At 35.4% G+C, this 22,247-nt stretch overlaps 1 long non-coding RNA gene across 1 annotated transcript; it reads right to left on the reverse strand.

The window, feature by feature from the left end:
• Nucleotides 1-371: 371 nt before the first annotated feature.
• Nucleotides 372-22,245, reverse strand: LOC117663763 (uncharacterized). The gene is made up of 2 exons (XR_004590805.3): nt 21,787-22,245; nt 372-643 (listed from the first exon to the last, which is right to left on the reverse strand). It is a non-coding gene; the product is annotated as an uncharacterized LOC117663763 (long non-coding RNA).
• Between the last annotated feature and the right edge of the window lie 2 nt (nt 22,246-22,247).

Consider the following 22,247-nt stretch of genomic DNA (forward strand, 5'->3'; position numbering starts at 1 on the left):
CTGAAGCTGGAAAATTGGTCTAGATTCCATTTATTAACTTCCTAAGAACTCTGTTGGGTGTCAGTGGCTTGAAGCTTTGAGACATCTGGATTGGGGGACAACTCACTAATTTGCTAATGTATCCTACATTTTAAGGGCTTAAAGGTATCCATGATACTCATTATAAATATGGAAGAATTCTAAAAGCATTTTTAAATAGCTGTTCTTCTCCACTATTGAAGGCTATGATCAGCCTGAATGCATTCTCTGCTTTGGCATCATAATACTGGCTTTTCCAGAATTGGGCAGGCATACTAAAAACAGCAAGTTGATGTGCAGCTCTAAAACACCACAAATATTCCTTTCGTAGCTTATCGGTTCTTTCTCTTAAATATTGTTTGTTAATTTATTTATTTAACAACTGTTTTATGCCAGCACAGGAACACAAGTCAACATAGTTCACAAGAGTTGCAAGATGTAATCTCAATACAAGTCCAACATAAACAGATGATGATCTTCATCCTCTTTAGGTATTAGATGTCAAAGTTGCACCATCATGGCAGCATCATGTGACGTATCGGGACTTTTCCCCCCTTCGCTAAACTGGACATTGGCATGGCCAGTGCATGACGCAGCCGGCCCATGGCCCACGATTTTCACAGCCCTGTATTAGATGGTTAAATGGTTAAAATGCCAGTTTCAAATGTATGTTTTTAACAGGCTCTGAAAGGCCCTGAGTATGACAAATGTGGGCAATGCATTCTACAATCTAAGGGCCACTATCAAGAAATAAAGATAGGGAAATAAATATATATGTGTATACTTTTATTAAAAAGCTGTTAGGAATGGTAAAACTTCAAAAGAATATGAATATTTTAAATTGTTCTGCTATTTCCAACATATCTAATTGGATGTTATTCTAAACTTATTGAGAGTTATATAAAATGTTATAATAATTCACATACATACATATTTATTCTTTAAAATACTCATCTATCTTCAGTTTATAGTGTAATTCTGTCTTTTTAATGGGCTCAATAAATGGATTTATATGAGTCAGACTGCAGCTGTAATTTTTAGTTCATAGAGGTGCCCTCTGGGAGAGGTTGTCTGGGTTGTTACGTGGATAGCCAGCATGATGCAAATTAGGAACAGGACTGGGATGACTCACATTCAAGCACACCTTCATCTGTGAAAGTTATTGGAAGACTTGTGCATTCTGATCCAATTGTATGTGATCATTTTGGGTTTATGAGACCAAAGAATGTGGACAAATATTGATTTTGTTCTAAACATTGCCCAGTTTAATATATAATTAAATGGCCATTCTAATGTTTGTATCCGTATATTTTGTCTATTTGTCTATTATCTATCTATCTATCTATCTATCTATCTATCTATCTATCTATCATCATCTATCATCTATCACCCATCCTTAGTTCTTCATCAGAGGTCCTTCATCAGTTGCATCATCTATCTGATGTGTGGAGGATAACAGACAGGGACTTTCTGTATAGCACTAGGGTTCAGCAATTGAAGCAATGTCTTTTGTGCATGAGCAAATAAGCTTATAGTTATTATTTTAATTTCACAAAACAGTTATTTTATAATGACAATTGGGATGTATTTGCTGAGGGTAGACTCTTTGAAATTGTGATCTAAATTGCAGTGTTATCTAATCTTTGGTCATTATTTCTACCAACTTTGCAGATCGTGTTCTAATTCACCAAGTGTATTATTCATATATTATTGCGCAACTAAGAACAAAAGTAATGGGTTAACTTTCAATAACATCAAAGGGATGCTTTAAAATCATAGTTTTCATTCTGCTCCCTGAAAGGACGGTTCAGCTGCAGCTCACTTATTGACTTCTTTGTACATGCATTTAATGACTGGTTGACCATTTAGACAAGTGTTCGGTATCTTAATATTAGAAGTGGTAGCATTTTTAGATGAAATGTAAATTCTGTTCAATTATAGCTCCTCCTAATATCACTAATTAACAGATGTTACCACCTAATCCAAGACCCATGAGATTACTCATTTATGAGCAAAATGCACATACAGATGTTTGGAGGCTCTCTTCTCCATTCTGCTTGCAGGTGCAAAGAAAAATAGCATCAACAAATGCATGCTATGGGAGGTTCAATCTTCAAGATTTGATTCAGCTTCAAAAAACAGATGTAGAGGTTTGCATCATGCAAAATGAAAGATTGAATTTGTGTCAGTGCCTTGTTGTGAAGCAGTGAAAATGGCTTCATAAGCACCAATAAGCTGGAAAGAATTTTTGAAGTACTCTGGAACACCATAAACTCTATTTGTACTGAAGGTGGGGTTCTATTTGTATATAGCTCAACAGACAATTCTGCTATAAAGCATTGCTGTTCTTTAGCAGGAGATGATAGAACAAGATTGAAGAGACCCTGATTAGTATCCAGGATACACTATAGCAAAAATTGAGCTAGGATTGATTAAAAGTAATGTTGGAAATAAAATGGTAAAAATGGTAATGAATAGAGGTGGGGGGTTTTTTTTCATTTCTAGTTCCAGAAACTGGTTTATAACTGTAACAAACTATTCCAGTTGCATAATAAATTGTATGTACATTAATCTATCTGAGTAATTAATGCATGTTGTCCTCAAAAGTAATCGTTCATGGATTTTGAGTGTTTGCAGAGATGGCCTCATCCACCATTCTGAACCAAAACCTGAATTAGCAAAATACAATTGTTGTGTTTACATATATTATGCCTGATTAGATAAACCATATTATGATTTATTACAGAGAGTCCTCACCAACCAACCAGTAGCTATTCAAAGTTGTGAGAACACTAAATAAGGAGACTTGTGACTAGTCTTCGAAGTTGTGGCAATTGCAGAGTGGCTGCAGTGATAAGATCGGCATTTTCAGCTTCACAGCCAGCTTCTGACAAGCAAAATCAAAGGGGAAGCTGGCAGGAAGTTGCAAATCACAGTCATGTAAGATCACACATACTGTAACAATGCAGTAATTTGCTTAATGACAGCAACCAGAACTGATGAACTGCCATCGCATGTCAGGTATGATCATGCAAAATTACAAATCATGTTAGTGATTGAATTGCGAGCCCAATTGCTATCTGGAAGTTAGGATGATCTGTGTTATGATGTGCTTCACAAATATACTGAAACAACATGCTATTCCCACAAATTACCCAATCTCACCATAGCAAATGATATGATCCCAGTCAATACATACTAAAAAAAAAGAAAAAAGAATTAATCAAGCCTCTACCAGTTTTTTACCCACAGTTCAATTCTGTGAGAAATAGAGATGGTTCAAAACATAGCTCAGTGCAAAATACATGTTTTTGAATGTAAAGGGTTCTTGATCCAATTCTTCTCACTTCCAGCGAAGTCCAAGGAGATGGGGGGGGCTGGGACCTTAGAGAGCTGGTACAAATCACATCATACATATTGGGCTATATGATTTAATCTACAAAAATCTGAATAATGTCCAGATAGCAGCAAAGTGTAAGAGTTACTTGTATTTATGTGCCAAAAAGGCAGTATTCTACATTCATTCCATTCTGAGATGAAGACGGGATTTATCACAAAATCATAAAGAGATTGCTGTGGAGACCACATCTGTAAAGAGGCTGAAAAATTATATATTTAAATCTTTCAGTAAATGCACACAGGCAATGTGGAATGACTTTTGTTTTTAGTAATCTGTGCCACAAACTAACTCTGCACCATCTGTGCAGTTGTTTTTCCTCATTCCAATTTGGAAGCTTGAAGGTCCATATTCTTTGTAGAAAAGTTTTTCCAACATACTTTCCAAATTCTCTGTTTAGTATTATAGCGGTAATGAATACACTGAAAACATGTTTATATAGACTATGCATTGTATCTGATGGTAGGTTTAGAATATGCAGAATTTCAATGTGGTATACTTGGAAAGGGCTCAGATCCCATGTTTAGCAGTAGGTGGGTAAAATCTCATGCATGCAATTGTTTTTCAGAAAGTTCACTGGGTAGAATCTGAAAGAAACTACAGTATGTTATTTTATAAAATGCCTTTCCTCTCTGGATTACCAGAAGCGGGAAAGAATGACTTGATTTACACATCACACTAAGCTTAATGTGATTTCTTTGCTTTTGGCTCATTATGATATGTAAATAGGCTCACTGCATAAATCATGGTTTGTTTCAGGCCAATAAGCTAACTTGAAAAAATAGTTTTTTGGCTTGCTGATGTAACTACAGCTTAAGATATATATATGAAAGCATGCTTTATTTGTCATTTCTAGGATTATTGTTAGCATGTTCCTGTAGTCTACCCAAGCCTTCAAAGAAAGGGGAAACAAGCTAGCAATTGTCAGACAGAATCACACTTCAGAATAAGCCTTAATGTGGTTTGCTTGGTTTACATTTACATACATTTAGACATTTGATATAAACCAGAGTTTTAGGATTACTGCAATGTGTGTAACTAGCATGCTATACTTTATTAAAAAAAAAAAAACTAATGGTAAGCAAACAGTGTCTTATTATGATATATAAAGTTAGTATTCGTTTGTTTGTTTGTTTATTTGTATGTTTATTAAATTTGTATGGTGTCCTTCTCTCTACTATTATCAGTAAAATATGTCTTTATCCCATATTTGGCCATTAGCACACCTTATCATTGCTGAGGGACTATGTAGTATGTATGCCTGCTCATATTAGTCACAGATTGATTGGTTTTACAAGATATTATAAACATCAGTTGGGATAGTTCCATGGAATACATATTAATTCCTTAAAATACTGTATATATTTTAAATACATAAATAAATACATAAAATGTATTCAATGGAATACATATTAATTTCTTAAAAACTGCTAAATGGTTATCGATCTTGTCTTTGCACACTGCTGTTCCCATCAGCTGAAATATTATGATTCCAAAATAAAACAATTTTCTTGATTACTAACAGTATTAATTACCCTAGCACACTATAGTATTCATCAGACTGACAGGGTCAACTACAAATTCAAAAAATCATCCAAGCATTACTGTGATCGTCCCGTGCGCTCCCACAGAGAGGGCCTCCTCAGGGTGCCATCAGCCAATCAATGTAGGCTGGTGACCCCAGGGGGAGGGCCTTCTCTGTGGGGGCACCTACCCTCTGGAATCAGTTGCCCCCAGAGATAAGGAGAATCCAAGACCTTAGTGCCTTCTGCCCTGCCCTTAAAACCCACTTTTTCCAGCAAGCCGGGCTGGCTTAAGAAGAAATTTTAAATGTTTTAATTGGTTTGTATTTTTAATTTTGGGCCAAATTTATATATATATTAATTGTTTTTTAATATTTGTATTTCATGTTTTTTAATTCTGGCTGTACACCGCCCTGAGTCCTCAGGGAGAAGGGCGGTATATAAATTTAAAAATAAATAAATAAAATTAAACAATTAACATTAATTCCCCTAATTCTAAAGCTATTCTACTGCTAACAGAAATTTGGGAGAATAAACAGGATAGATGGATATCAATGGGATGGGATTATAATATGCAATATTAACCAGTGATGTATCCCATCATGCCTATAGTATTCTCCTGCATTCCTGAGGACGTCTGCAGCAATATGTGTAAAGATAACCTATGAGCGATCAGAAGTTAAGCTGGCATGATAACATTTTATTTAACCTTATCTTCATTTTGATATCATGTCAGTTCTTTTTAGAAATGATAAAACATTAGAAGTTATTGCATAGGTAGACTATCTTGCCATGACCAGAAAACATTTTATTATTATCCCATCTTATATTTCTAGCAATTGTAAAAAGGAAGCAAGCAGTTGCAGAAAAACAAGATGAAATTTGGGTTATTTTAAGAATAATAACTAATAGATTTCCTCTCAGTGGAAGAGAAAATCACCTTCAAACAAGGATTTTCTTTTAGTAAACATCAGATTTGAATATTCTGTTCCACACCTGTTGCAGTCTTGATAATCTTAGACAGTTTGGGGAAATGTCATATACACAGAGTGCCATGACCTTAACAAAGTATTATACACAATTTTTCATGATGTCTTGATTAATAAAATGATAAAATAAGGTTCAATGATAAAACCATAACTGTTAGGTTCATAACTAGCAGCGTAGCAGTATCCAAAGGGGATATGAAATGACTTTCAACTCTGTAATTCAGTGAATACTGACCCTTTTAAATCTATACACCTAAAACAGCTACTGCAAAAACAGTAACACAATTAATCTGGCCCTAATGGCTTGCCATCCAAACTATTTACATGTAGGAAAGTTAAGTACAAGATCCTGTTTATATCCTTCCACTTTATGATACTCATCTTTTGGGACTACGCATACTTTCTTCAAATACTTTCATCCATAAAGATATAGAGAGATGAGACAAATAATTTCATATTTTTCCATCTACCTAAATTCTAACAACCAGACTTAAAATTAACAAGAAAGATTCTGAATAGCTTTGCATTTTAGAATCAGTGATCAACAGTACAGGAATGAGTCATCAAGAAATACAGGTAGTCCTTGATTTACAACCGTTTGTTTTGTGACCTTTCGAAGTTACAACGGCACTGAAAAAAATGACTTGTGACCATTTTTCATGCTTACAACCATTATAGCAGCCCCATGGTCATGTGATCAAAATTCAGATGCTTGGCAACTGACTCATATTTATTACGGTTCCACTGTTCTGGGCTCACGCGATGATCTTTTGCTACTTTCTAATAAACAAAGTCAATGCAGAATCCAGATTCACTTAACAGCCATGTTACTAATTTAACAAGTGCACCGAATCACTTAACAACTGGGTTGTAAAGGTCGTAAAAGGTCGTAAAATGGGGCAAAACTCACTTAGCAAATGTCTCACTTAGCAACAGAAATTTTGGGCTTGATTTTGGTGTAAGTTTAGGACTACCTGTACAGTATAGTTTAGCACTAGATAAAGCAGCCATGAAGGCTTTGGAAAAGATATTTAAATATCTTCAAAGATCAGAACTGTTCAAGCCATGATATTCCCTGTGAAAGTCTACGGAAGTGAAAGTTGGACTTTGAAGAGGCAAGATAGGAAGAGTATTAATGCTTTTGAACTTGTGCTGTAGGGGAAGACTCCTGAGAATACCCTGAACAGCCAAGAAAACAAATGAATGAATCATCAGGCAAATCAAGTTTTCATCAAAGCACAAATGACTAGACTCAAATTAACCTACTTCAGGCACATTATAAGTAGTTCTCATTTAGCAACTAGAATTGGAACCGACAATTTGATTTTTAAGTGAAGTGGTTGCTAAGTGAAATCGTGACTTTTAACTCCAACTGAGCTCGTTTCAGCTTTCCTTTGCTTTACAGACGTGCAAATGTCCTAAATGCGATGATTGTCACAAAGTTACTTTTTCATCACAATTGTAACTGCATACAATTGCTAAATGAGACACTTACTAAATAAGGTCTACCTGCATGTTAAGACCAACTTTTCTAAATGTTGACAAAAATGAAGAGTCTAATGTTGGGAATGATGGAAAGAAAGAAGGTGGCCAGAGCAAGATGGATAGACTCAGTTACAGTAGGAATCAATGCACCCTTGGTACAACTAAAGGACCAGGTTAGGGACAGGTCATCATGGAGAAAACCTATTTATGTTGTTACTAAGAAGTGGTAAGTTGATGGTACATTATCATCATCTAACAATGAAGGAAATTTGGAACCTAAATAGATCATGCCAAAGGTAAGAAATATTATTGCACGAAGGGATTATTAACCATTTTTATCTTTGATTTTCCAGGTCATTTACACTACACAAGGAAGAAAAGAAGGATTTCAGAACAGGCATCATAATAATCCCCCTTCAGCAAAACTGACTTCTGCTGAAAACTATTTCTCCAATTTCTCACTCCCAAAAGAACTCTATACATGTATATTTGTGATGAGTGCATCTAATATTATAAATGTATAAGTATACTAATAGAGAAGAATAACAAAGGTTTACATTGAATGCAATTCTTATTCTGGGTTTAGTACAAATAGAAAGCTTATTACTATGTCGTAATAAATGTTGGTCCAATGTTTAACATAAACTTGGAATTATTTTGCCTCATAATTAAAATGTATATGATCGTATAGCCATTTTTATCTGATTTTGTTCAATTTGTTTTCCTTTAAACTTTCAGCAAAACCCTTTTCTGTGCTACCAGAACACTGCATAAACTGATATAAACCCAAATAGGAAGCCTACACACAATCTGTTACTGATTTTCCACTCACGCTTCATAAGAACAAGCCAACATGTGTTATTCTGCAGCAGAAGGCAGGCAATGCCCTGCTTAAGTCTAGAGAGGCAAATGCAAAAGCTGAGTTATCTCTTTCATCCCTGAACAACAAGAGATTGAAAAACACTGCTTGTCAAATTTGCAAATCAGTCCAAATGCCTGGCTTTTGATTGTAACAGGCTTCAGGGAAATGACTTCCTATCACATAAAGTGCTTTGGGGCTGTTAGAGAGAACTGACAGCTGCTGGCTGTAACTCTTCAAAGAGCTGCCCTTTAGTGTTCCACCCTACTTAGCCAAGGAGCATCCCCAGTAAGAACACTCCATAATTTAATCTAAAACAGCCTCATTCAAGCAAGCATATAGTCATCTGAAATATAGCTGAATGGAAAACATAATGCTCTTTTATTAACCCTACTCTGTTGATGGATTTTGTTCTGCACATTTGTATACTGAAATTACACGTTCTTAAACATATAAACCAAAAATAATAGAATGATCTTAGTTGTGGCAGAAAGCAAGCCAATCAACATTACAATTATCCAAGTCTATGCTTTAACCTAAAGTCAAACAGTTCTGTAAAACAACAAAAAAAGATGCAAATTAGAGGACACCAAAATGTTTAACCTGGGAGTAAAGTAATATCTGGATTTGTGGGAAATTTGGCCTGTGTGAACAAAGAGAAGCAGAATAGACACTAATGAAAAAGAAAAAAAAATGCTATGAAAATTCAGGATTGCAGCAACCTAAAAAACATACAGACACATAGACAGTGTGGGACAGATCATCCAGAAATCAAGTTGACTATATATTCTGCAATAAAAACTTGAAAAGATTATTCAGTCAGAAAAAAATAAGAGCTAGTGTTAACTGTGACTCTGATCGCAATTTTATACAAAGTAATAACTGAAACTAAAGAACAAAATATTCAGACCAATCAGATATAGCCTTCACAACAGCCCATAAAAGTACACAGGGAATGTAAAAAATAAATTTAATTGGCTGATTTGATAAAGAGAGTGCCTAAAGAACTCTAGACTGATATTTATGACATCATTAACAATAGAGCTGTCTGCAAAATGCAAAGAGCTAATGGCTATCTGCTGCTATGTTGAAAATAACTGAAAGGCAGAAATAAAAAAGCCACAGAGACAGAAAAAAAAAACCTAATGTTTTTTCCCACTCACCCAAAAAAAGGGGGGGAAAAAAGAGAGAGACAAGGTATTAAGCTAAATAATGCACCAAAATTGAAAATGAGACATTTACTTTAAAAATTATAGAAATGAAGGAAAAACTTTTATGCAAAGATGCAATGAAAACAACAGAAAAAGGAAAGATTTACTGGAGAAATAAGATATAACATAGAAATGGCATGAATGTACTGAATAGGTCCAGAGAAAATATTACTATATACAGTATATGAAAGCTTGTTTGTTGATTTGTTTATTTAAAAGACTTTTGGGCAGCTTACAAAAGAAAGACTTAAAAGACTCAAAAGAATAGTAATAATTATATTTATCTTACATTACAGTAACAATGTACTCAGTTTCTTGCAGTCCACACTTCATCAATGGACACATTCTGAGCAAGAACTAACTCCCTTATGAAGATCTTTCTACTAGATATAAGATCCTTGTCTTTACAGGTAGTCCTTGATGAATGGCTGCCTTGTCTAGCAACTGTTTGCATTATGACAGTGATGGACTGTAACTTTATGACCAATCTTCACATTTACAATTTTCACAGTTCTGTACAAGAAAGCAGAGCTGAGGTAAGATTACAAGACCACATTGCTATTCCCAACTACCTGTACTTGTAAATTTAAGGAACTGCAAAAATATGCCTTTACAATATACATTTGGGGATTGAGGTGGGAATGGGCAGAAGTATCTGACTATGTGATGAATATTTCATTGTCTGATGATAGAAAGTGCTTGGTTTATGAATGTAATATTTTAACTGTTCATTGCAGAGCTTTTTTATTGCTGATATATTTGACTTTTTATCATTGTATTATTGTATCTTGCCTGTTGCTGCTTGTGAGCACTTAAGAGTCATTTTTTTGCCTGTTGCTGGTTATGAGCCACTTAGAGTCAAAAGGTTTGATGGCATTTGAAATTAATGCATGAAGAACAAAAAGAATACATCAAATAATTCTTGCCAGATACACATGTTGGATTAAAATGGAGCAGAGGCATTGAAGATCATCAAAATGTGATGGATAATGGAAAAAAAGCAAATGAGTTCCAAAGGACTTCAATTTTTCTTTATTAATACTGCTAAGGTCTTTTAGTGTGCAGACAGCAACAAATGTGCATAGCCCCTAAAATATTTAATGTACTGACTCTTTGGAAATTTGTTTGTGATGGCTACAAATTACACAAATTTAGAATAAAGAACAAAGTGTGTCAACATGGTACTTTGGCATACTGTATGCCAGTGGTGGGTTGCTATTGGTTCACCCCGGATTGGGCGAACCAGTAGCAGCGGCAGGAGGCTCTGCCACCCTCCCGGATGTCTCCGTGCATGCGCAGAAGCTTCTGCGCAAAAGCATTGCATGTGCACGCAAGCGCGCACACGCCCATGAGCAAAACGGTAGCGGCCGAAATTGAAACCCACCAGTGCTGTATGCTTAAATATGTGGTATATATCACAAGAAACACTATACTAGAAGAAACAGAAACTGGAAATTGGAATTAAAATTGCCTGATACATAAAAATTCCTTATTGGAAAAGGTATTATTACAGTAATAAACCAAGTTCTTGGAAGAAATAAATATATTATTTTATTGAACTATATTCCAACAACTACATTCAATCTATATTAATATATATTATTAATATACTGTATATTATCTATATTAATATATTAATATATATTAATATATTCAATCTATGAACAACTGTTGAGAAAAAAGAGATTTATGCAATCACTGAAGATTTGCATCCCTTACAATAAAGTTAGCTTAATGAAATTTGTCAACTCTGAGTTTTGTAGCAAAGGAGATACAACACCACAAATATGATTCTGTATGATGTTTAATGACACACTAATGAAATAAAAGAGTTATCTAATTTTAATAGTTTATATTATTTTCATTGGCTTTCAAAATATATATTCAGAATTACATATAATTTAGAGATGAGATTTTTGGTATTTAGTCTTGCTTATTGTTTTTAATTATTTTTTAAGTTTTATTTTTTTTCTTGAAAAGTTTTTACATGAGGCTTTTTTTTTCTATTTCTCCCCTAAGACAGTTTAATGCAGATAAGATTTTTTTCTTCTTTTTTATTTTATAGAAAAATGAAAAGAAACCATTTCATTCTTGTGTATGATAGGTTTGGATTTCTTTTTAAAGTAGATAAATTTAATATAAAAGTAATACTTATATAGTTACATTGCTGTTTAGTTCAGTGGTGGGTTGCTCCCAGTTCTGTCTGGTTCTTTAGAATCGGTAGTAAAAGTGGCAGGAGGCTCCGCCCACCCGCCCGGAGTCACAAATGTTACAAATGACAATCTGTGCGTGTGCGCACTCCCGTTGCAAACCGGTAGTAAAGGTAAGTAGAACCCACCCCTGGTTTAGTTTATATATAAAACAAATATCTAAATTTTAAAAATCATAGCCAATAAAAATATCTTTAAAGCTTAATGAAATTATAATTAATTAATTAATTTGCTAATGATACTACTTGATTGCTAGAGGCAAGGAAGACTTACCAGAGATGAAAGAACAGATAGCAAATGCTAGGCTTCTGCTTAATATTGAAAAGCCAAGATAATGTCATCAGGCAATGCTGACCCAATGAAATTATTGGGGAGGAAAAGCTAAAGTAGTTCAGACTGTTTAACTAGGCTAAAAAATTCACAAACATGGTAATAGTAGCCATGAAATGAACAGCTGTCTCCTATTTGGTAGAAAAATTATGACAGTTGTAGGCAAGACATTAAAATATAGTGAAATCACACCAACAAAAAGGTTTTTAATACTGCCAAGGTCATTTTTTTTCAAAGTATAAGACATGGCTTCGATATCTAGAACATCAGGAAAGCCAAGCAAGGAAATCAAATGATGCCTTTGAGTGGTGGTTCTGGAGAAAATGGTTGAGAATATCTCGTATCATAAGAATAAAAACTTACTGATTACTAAACGATAAAATCAGATTGCTCATTAGCAACATTAATAATGTAGTTACAGGTTTAATGTTTTGGTTGCATAATATTTTGGATCAATCAGCAGAGCTATTGGAAGAAAAATATGTGGATGCTTGGCAAAATCAAAAAACAAATTAAAAAGGAACCAAGAGAAGATAAGATGGTGCTGTTGTGGCCTGTCGGTCGCCAGCCCCTCCAGCAGCTGAATCAGATGTGGAGGTGGTGTGGAGTCAGAGCCAGCATCAAGGCAACCTGAGAGCTCCGAGGGGGAAGAGGGAATGGAGCTGTCAGAGATAGAGACAGAGGCGGAGTCTGGGCCTTCCATCAGCCCTCAGATGGAGAGTCAAAAGCCCCAGGTCCAGAGGTGGATGATGAGGAAGAGGAGGAACAGCTGGATCCAGTGCCTGATGTGCGGATTCACAGAAGGCAGTGGAGAGGAGAGCAGTGGAAATCTATGGGCTGATCCTTGGGACAGAAAAGCCACTGCTGCTAGCAAAGCCCCACCCTTTGGTGGAAATTAATAGGTGTGGCAGACAACTATTCATCTCCCTGCCGAACAGATTTGTTAGCCTGCTGTGAGAGAGAAGAAACTTTTTGCCAGGGCTGCTGGAAATAATAATAAAGAAAATATTTATTTAACTACAGAGGGTTTGTCGTGTTTGGGACCCAGGTGAGAACAGGTGCATTCTATCAAAGATGACACAAGCATGAATTTACAAGAACTCAAGAAGCTGGACTTCCGGTTGGAGCCGTTGTCGCCGATAGACGGTCTTTCTTAAGACCGCCAGCTCCGTTGCTCATAAAGAGCCACTTCTACGCTGAGAGGTGGCTTGGAAAACTCCACGATCCTGAGGAATTGGGAGAAGAGCCGGCGCGACAAGGTAGAGTCCCCTTTGAAGCCCCCAGACTGTTTTTTTAAGCGTCTGGGGAGGAAGTAGAGTGAGGCTCCCTTTACAGTACGCTGAGGTTCCGGGTTCCGAGGACATCTCTGCCACTGCAGAGCCAGGCGACGCAACCAACGAAACAAGAGAAAGCCAAGAAATTCGCTAAAAATAAGCAGGGTGGAATCTGGACTTCAAATTTAAACCGCAAGTATTTTTCTTAGCCCTGTGACTGAACGTAGTAACTGAGAAGAAGTGAAAGTACTTTTAAAATGGCGCTCGGCTTCAGCAATAAGGAAAGCTGAAAGCGAAAGTGATTTGTCTGAGCCTATTTCTGCTACAAAGTAACAAAAAGTACAGCGCTGGCCTGAAGAAAGAGCAGTTTTTTTATAAAAGTGATTTGACTTGTTCTCTCTCCCTTGGACTTGACTAAAGCTGGGGAAATTTCTGAAAGGTTTTTGTGCTGGAGAGGGAGAGAGGATATCCTTTTTAGAAAGAGTCAGGCTGCGTGGAAAAATGGCTTCAAAACAAAAGCCAGCTAAAGCTGAAGGGGGGGCTCCCCCACTCATAAATCTAAAGAGCAGCCTCTGAGTTCACAGACACAGATTCAAACACAAGAATCTGGATTTAATGATTTGAAAGAATTTATTGCTGGTGCTCTAGATCAGAAATTTGAAAAATCACAGCAGGAATTTAAGGAGATGGTCCAAGAAAAATATGACAAGATGAAACGGGAAATACTGGCAGCTGTAACTGGCTTGTCAGAAGTAGTGCTCCAAGTTGATAAGAAAGTGGAACATCTTGGATCAGAAATGGAGTCTAAAATGAAGGAAGCTGATCAAAAAAATTCTAATGTTGATAATAAAACACAAAGGCTTGAAAACGAAGTTACAATGATGCAATTTAGATTTATGGAGTTTGCAGTGAGACTCAGAGGTATAAAAGAGAACAACAGAGAAGATTTGAGAAGGGTTTGTGCTGATGCTCTGGCTGTTATGTTAAAGGTTGATCCTGAGGAGATTTTCTGCAAAATTGACAAGGTCTATAGAGTGAATTCTTGGGTGGCAAGACAAAGGCAATTGCCTAGAGATGTGGTGATCTACTTCACAGATAGAAGAATAAGAAATGATATTTTGCAAAAATCTTTTGTTTCTACTATTCAAGTGGATGGAAGAGAAATTGGGATCTACAAAGAATTGCCACCTAAGATGTTGAGAGATAGAAAAGATTTTGGATTCTTGGTGATTGAATTAAAGAAACAACAAATTCCATTCAGATGGGACACCCCAGTGGGTATAATATTGAGGTATCAAGGAGAAAGATACTGATTAAATACTCTTCAAAAAGCAGAAGAATTTTACTTCAGTTTTTTTAAACCTGGTGCAGCATCTCCACGTACTTCCTAGGTGTTAGCCATAGTAGAGGGTGAGAAGGATATGCAATTTGAACAAGAGCTTGAAGAGCAGAGGAAACAGATGGAGAGGGAGGCACTAGAGTCTCAAGGAGCGGCAGGGGGCTTACCCCTGTTGGATTCTCCTTTAGAGCTTCCAGTTGAACCCCCTAAAAATACAAGAGAAGTGGCAGCGGAGCTTGATTTGATGTTGCATACTGCTAAAGATCAGCGTATTACTCGAGCAGCTTACAAACAATTTTTAGAGAAACAACAACACCAGAGCTCTAAGTTATCACAAGATGAACAGGGAGCCAATGGTAAAGCACAAAAATCCAAAGCTATGGGAGGAGCCAAGCCGAAGACTATTAGTGTGGAACAGAAACTTCAGCAAATGCTCTTATCGCTTCAAGGGCCCGCAGATGACAATTAAGTTTTTATCTTGGAATGTGAACGGATTAAACTCACCACAGAAAAGGAGGAAGATACTTCATTATTTGAGACAATTTAATAATGATGTTATTTGCTTACAGGAAACTCATATTAGAACACAAGATCAAAAATATTTGATAAATTCTAGATTAGGAATACAGTTTATAGCCTCAAATTCAGAAAAAAAGAATGGTGTAGTGATTTATACAAATAAAAGATTGCCAACAAAAATTATAGAAGCAGATGATTGTGGAAGATATATAGCAATAGAACTTCTTGCAGATAATGGTCCAATTTTGGTGATTGGAATTTATGCTCCTAATCAACAACAAGAAAATTTTTATAAATTATTGCATTCTAAAATATTACAATGGGATTATAGTTCTATTTTGCTTATGGGAGATTGGAATGGAGCAATAGATCCTAAAATAGACAAGAAGAGCTTGGCAAAATCATGTACCAAACTACCACAGTTTTTTTTCGATTTGAAAGAAGATTTGGAATTGAAAGATATATGGAGAGTGCATAACCCAAAAGAACTGGACTTTACTTTTTTCTCAGATAAACATAGATCCTTTTCTAGGATTGATTTTATTTTACTTACAGTTGATTTGCTTTCAAAAACTAAGAAAACAAAGATATTTCCGAGGGCTTTATCTGACCACAGCCCAGTATGGATAGAAATAGAAATGGGAAAGAAAGAGAGAAGATCTTGGAGAGTAAATGAAAATTTATTTAGATATGAAAAAAATGTAAATGAACTTAAAAAACAAATGAAGGAATTTTTTGAACTGAATTTGAATAAGGGTACCCCTATTGAAACTGTTTGGGATGCGAGCAAGGCTTATATGCGGGGGGTACTGATTTACATGAACTCTAAACATAAATCAAACCGACAAAGAAAAAGCTTAGAATTGGAAGGGGAGATAAAGAAAAAAGAGCAGTTACTTATAAAAAATCCAACAGATGAAAAATTACAAGGAGTTATAAAACTTCTGAAAGATCAATTCCATATGCTTACAGCGGAACAAGCAGCAACTAATTTACAATTTGCAAAACACAATACTTTTTGTAATGCCAATAAACCGGGCAGGTGGTTGGCTTACACATTGAGGAAACAACAGAGTACTCGGACTATTGGGAGTATTGAGTATAAAGGGAAGGAAGTATTTCAACAAAGGCTAATTAAAGAAGCCTTTCTAAATTATTATACCAAATTATATGCTAAAGATGATATACAGAATGAACTTATAAATAAATATCTAGAAGAAAAAAGAGTTATAAAAATTTCTAATGTTCAAAAGGAAAGAATGAGTTTACCAATAACAGTAGAGGAGATTATTATTGCTATTAAACAACTGAAAACAGCTAAAGCTCCAGGACTGGATGGTTTAACTGCGGTGTACTATAAAAATTTACAAGCAGAAATGATTGAACATCTTAAAGACTTATTTTGTAGCATACAACAAGGGGGAAAAGTACCCCCTTCATGGAAAGCAGCTTTTGTTTCTTTGATACCGAAAGAGGAGGCAGGTTTTACAAAACCGGAAAATTTTAGACCGATATCTCTCCTGAATACGGATTATAAAATTTTTGCAAAAGTATTAGCCAACAGATTAATGCCAGTTATTCAAGAGGTGATTCATCATGATCAAGCTGGATTTATAGAAGGCAGATACATGAAGGATAATGTGAGGCAAATTATAGACTTATTGGAATATCTTGAGAAGAATAAACAGACTTCTGCAGTGCTGGCGTTTTTTGATGCGGAGAAGGCCTTTGATCGAGTGAATTGGAACTTTCTATTAAAGACTTTAAAAAAGATGGACTTTGGGGACCAGTTTGTACACGCGGTTGCAGCAATTTATCAAGAACAAACAGCACAAATTATTATTAATGGAAGCTTAACTACAAATTTTAGTATAGAAAAAGGTACAAGACAAGGTTGTCCGTTATCCCCGTTGTTGTTTATTTTAACTTTAGAAGTCTTGTTGAACACAATACGGGACTCTAGCACTCTGAAGGGAATAGTGATAAGGCAAGAGGACTACAGAACAAGGGCATTTGCAGATGATCTGGTTGTTACCCTAACACAGCCGATGGAATCAATAATTCAGATGAAAGACATTATAGAAGAATATGGTATGGTATCGGGATTTAGACTGAATCAGAAAAAACCAAGATGATAGTTAAAAATATGACAGTTGATCAAAAGAAGGAACTGGAAAGGAAGGCAGGCTTTGAAATAGTATCAAAAGTGAGATATCTAGGAGTTCAAGTTACAGATTCAAATATAAAACTGTTTCAAAATAATTACTAGGTGTTGTGGCGAAAGGTACAAAAGGATATGGAAACTTGGAAAAAACTGCAGCTGTCTTTACTTGGAAGAATAGCAGCAGTTAAAATGAATGTTCTACCTAGATTTTTATTTTTGTTCCAAATGATTCCGGTGCTTAAAAGTGATAAATATTTGACTGAATGGCAAAAAGGAGTGAACAAGTTTGTTTGGAATGAGAAAAAGCCAAGAGTTAAACTGAAAATTATGCAAGATGTTCGTGAAAGGGGTGGTCTTAAACTTCCAAACCTGAGATTATATTATGAGGCTGCAGCGTTTACACAAGCAAGTGATTGGTTTGGAAGGACAAAGACTGGAATATTGAATATAGAAAGCCACGATCTTGAATTTGGTTGGCACGCATATTTATTTTATGAAAACAAGGTTGATAAAGTATTTAATAGTCATATACTTAGAAGCTCCTTGATGAGAGTATGGAAGAAGCACCGATTCAAATGGGATTATAAAATACCGTTGTGGTTGGATCTTGGTCATATTATATGGAATATAAATATAAAGTCACTTGGGGGGGGTTATATAAAGAAGTACTTTTTAATGATGGGGGCAGATGGCAACTAAAGACATTGAAGACACTGTTGGAAGAAGGGATTAATTTAACTTGGTTACAGTATAATCAACTTCAGTTGAGATGGAGAGAAGATCAAAAAACTGGTTTAATGCTGCATGAAGAAGAATTGGTTAGACAGATAAAAGAGAAAGGCCCAATGCATATTAAGAGGATTTATAATGTTTTGTTAGAGAGAGATTCAGAAAATGAATTGGTTAAAGATTGTATGATAAAATGGGCGCAAAATTTTGGAGAACCAGTTATGATGGAAACATGGGAAAAAATATGGGTTCAGAATGTTAAGTTTACACAGTCGCAGAATTTAAGGGAAAATTTTTATAAAATGTTTTATAGGTGGCATTTAGATCCTAAGAAATTGTCATGTATGTATCCTAATGTTCAACCGAAGTGTTGGAGATGCGATTGTTTAGATGCTACATATTATCATATATGGTGGACATGCAAGAAAGTTAAGGCTTTTTGGATAAAAATTTGGTGGGTTATGCAAAATGTTTTAAAGAAAAAAATTCAATTTTCTCCTCATTTGTTCTTATTGGGTATAGTCAAGGGTTTTCCAGTGGGTGAAACAAAATTGATATTGTATATGGTGACAGCACCCAGGTTATTGATTGGTCAATATTGGAAAAGGGTTGATGTGCCTACAATTCAAGAATGGACCTTGAAGATGGCCAGTTTCGCAGAAATGGCGAAGATATCAGCATACTTAAAAGACCGGACTCAAGAGAGTTATGTATGGGAGTGGAAGAATTGGACAGATTATGTGCAGAATAAATACCAAACCAGGAAGTACCAGATAGTTTTTAGCTAAATGTTGTATAGAAATGTATAGTTTATAGGGGGCGAAATAGTTTATTGTGATGTAAAAATTTATAGTGCACAGGGAGGGGAATAGAGGGGTGGTAAAGTATGACATAATATAATGTGGATGGATTTCACCTTGGGGAAGTCATGGGGAGGGAGGGGTTGGGGGGTTGGGGAGGGATGGGGGGGAAAATGGGGGGAAAATTTGTTGTTTGTAAAACTTTTCCAATAAAAAATTTAAAAAAAAACAACTCAAGAAGCTGTTACTGATTGACAATTTGGCCAAATTATGTCTCCTAGATCATGAAGGATCAAAATTGACTAATTTTTAAATTATATTTATTAATTGGACACGACTGGAGAAGGAAACCTTTACCTTTATATTTCTTATGAATTAATGATTGAATAATGACAAACTCCTGACTATAAAAGCAGAATTTGCTCTGTAAGATAAATGAGATGAAATCCAAAAGTCCTAACTGATCAATTATCCTAATTATTTAATTTTGCAGATATTTTCATAGGTTCCCTTCCCATGCAACAGCAGCAGAAATGTTTAAGTCTTCCTCCATTTTTTTTAACATGCATGTTCTTCTTTTCCACCACAGGTAACTCTGGTATGCTGTGCATGTATTTGGAAATCCCACAATATTTTAACCTTATTTTCAACCACTTTGCTCACTATATGTTCTCTCCATCTTTTTTCTTTACCAGAACATTACGGTAGAATGTTTACAAATGTTCCAGTGAATTTTTGAAACTATGTAATGTTATTGTTTATGTTCAGCTCATGATCTTTTTGCATGAGCTACGTTTATGAGCTACTCTTTCTTCTGCTTCTTTGCATAATCTGTCTTTTGAATCATTTGACATTTTTTTCAGTTCTAACCTTGACTGCTTTATTATTAAGGACACCCATTTTATAATTCAGGCTGTTCAGGACATTATTCTTCTATGATATAAGCACATATGTGAGCAGGACCTATTAGGAAACCAAAGTTACACAAGCTAATTCTACTGTTATTGTAAGCTATAATAATAGTAGTGTAATAGTATCATTATAATACTACTATACTAATACTAATACTATGCTATTATAATAGCAGTATACTCATATAGTAATACTACTATACAATAGTAGTATAATCATGCTATTATTATTAATAATATACGCTTGAAAGTTTGAAGGCACTTCACCCGTCCCTGTCATTATCTTCACAAGAACTAGAGAAGTCTATTCTGAGATGCTTACTTGGATTATAGCTTTTGGCCTGTACTCAAATTTCTTTTGTCTGACTACTGCCTTGGTTGAGACTCTTCTTCCTGTTCCTCAAGGTTATTCCTTTTTCCCATTGCAGTATAGTTCTTTGAAGCCAGTCTTAAAGAACAACTCTTTCTGAGGTTTATGGAGGAGGAGGATGAAGATATATTTCTCAAACACCCAAACCAACCATAATGTTCAAAAATATTTTCTGAAACCCATGCTGGTACATGCAAGTCAATGAAAATATGCTGCTCTTTTAAAATACTGAAAGATTCTTACACTGGATCAAAAGCACCTTTTGTTTGTTTTAAATCTGGATACTACAGACCATGGGTAAACAGTCTGAACAAACAGAAATAAAAAGAAGAAAATTGAAGCAGATTTAAAACTAATCAGAATAGAAACTTCTGGCCCTCTGCTATCCATCTAAATATCAAGTGGTCTCATTCTTAAATTATATCCTCTCAAAGCCAGTCCTTCTTGTTATTGCTCTATAAGTCTATTTTTGAAGATATACTGGACAGAGCATTCCTGTCAAAAAATAGGATTGGTCTATTAAAACTTTTATTTTGTTGAATACTGTAGATTAAGATTCCAGCACTCTCTTATGGAAAATTCAATGGGTATAGTTTGGTGCAGCATTGGCTTACAGATGGCAGCATTTTCTGCTAGCTATCTTAATCTATTCCTTGTTTGTGTATGAGTGTTGTCTACCAGCCTTTATAAGAATGTTCAACTTCATTTCTCCCCCTCCTCCTCCTCCTCCTCCTCCTCCATTCTGGTTCTTCATTTGTACCACTGATGGCAACTAACTTAAATAGCACAATCTTATACATGTCTGCTCACAGAGTTCCACTAAATCCAGTCAATCAAATTTATTACAACTCACAGATCCAGACCTCATAAAACAAAACACAGTATATACAGTAATACATAGCCCATACATAATAAAAAATGGCCTGTAGTCATGCTTATTTTACTTTGCTGTCAACAACACCAAATTGTACAGGTTACAAATACAAGTTTGCAACAGCAAACATTATCTTAGGAAATTTATCTTCCAAAAGAAGCTACACATAGAATTCTTCTGTCCAACCTAGAAATTGATTAAGGAGAGCTGCTAGTAACTCACTGCAAGTGTTCCAGTAAAATAAACTGAAAGGCAGGACATGATCCCATAATTCAATCGAGCTCCCAGCTTTACAAAGACAAAGCCTGTCACCATAGGGGATTCTGTAGCATTTACCATCCAACACCACTGACAATAAGATATCAATCCTCAATAGTGTAAAGGTCTTTCATTTTCTTGTTCATAACCTGGTTAGCTATAATTATGATATAAAGTAAAATTCATTTAATTCACAGGAACGTGTGATTGGGAAATATGCATTTAATTATGCCCTTAATCTTTTAGGAGGCGGAAGCCGGAAAGGCAACTCTTCACTTGTAATTAAATTAGTTTTCGTATCATACGATTTTAGATAATTTGAATGTGAAAGGTTATTTGTTTGTTTGGAATGCACACCCAAGCTTCACCTTTTGACATGAGTTTCAAGAAAAGAGCCCATTCAAATTTATAATGATCTGATTAGCCTTGCCTTTTGAGTGTGTGTTTTGTAAGATACAGGTAGTGATCCTTTATCTCTAGTTAATGGGCACATATTTTTTCTATATTATGCATCCCATTTTCTTACCTGTTTCACAGCTTCATCTTTGCTTATGCATTTCTCTCTTCCACACTGTCATTTTCAAGTTATCTTCCATATTTCCTCTGACAGTCTTCTGAACTTCTACTTTCCCTCATTTCCCAGAAAACTATATTTTTCAGTCTATTTTCTTGAACAATGGTTATTCTGTCTGGCAATGGTAAGACTTGTAGTTCAATACCCCTAGGGTGTCATGTAGAATAAGCCTTTTACACTAGCATGTTAGTTTGTGGTGCATTTCTAGTGTTAAATAAACCATGATACAACTGAATAATTTATAGAATTATCCCTTCTGGACATGGTTCATTGAAACAAGAAATACACTGACTTGAATGGTGAAAAGAAGAAAAGGAGATGACCTCAGAATGTTGCTGGTGGAAGGAAGGATATGTAGTAACTGTCATCGATGCTTCAAACCTATGTGACATGAGAATGCAGGAAGGAATCTT

The sequence above is a fragment of the Pantherophis guttatus genome, chromosome 5 (genome assembly GCF_059756535.1).
Source record: "Pantherophis guttatus breed Tessera chromosome 5, ASM5975653v1, whole genome shotgun sequence".
NCBI classification, from domain to species: domain Eukaryota; kingdom Metazoa; phylum Chordata; class Lepidosauria; order Squamata; family Colubridae; genus Pantherophis; species Pantherophis guttatus.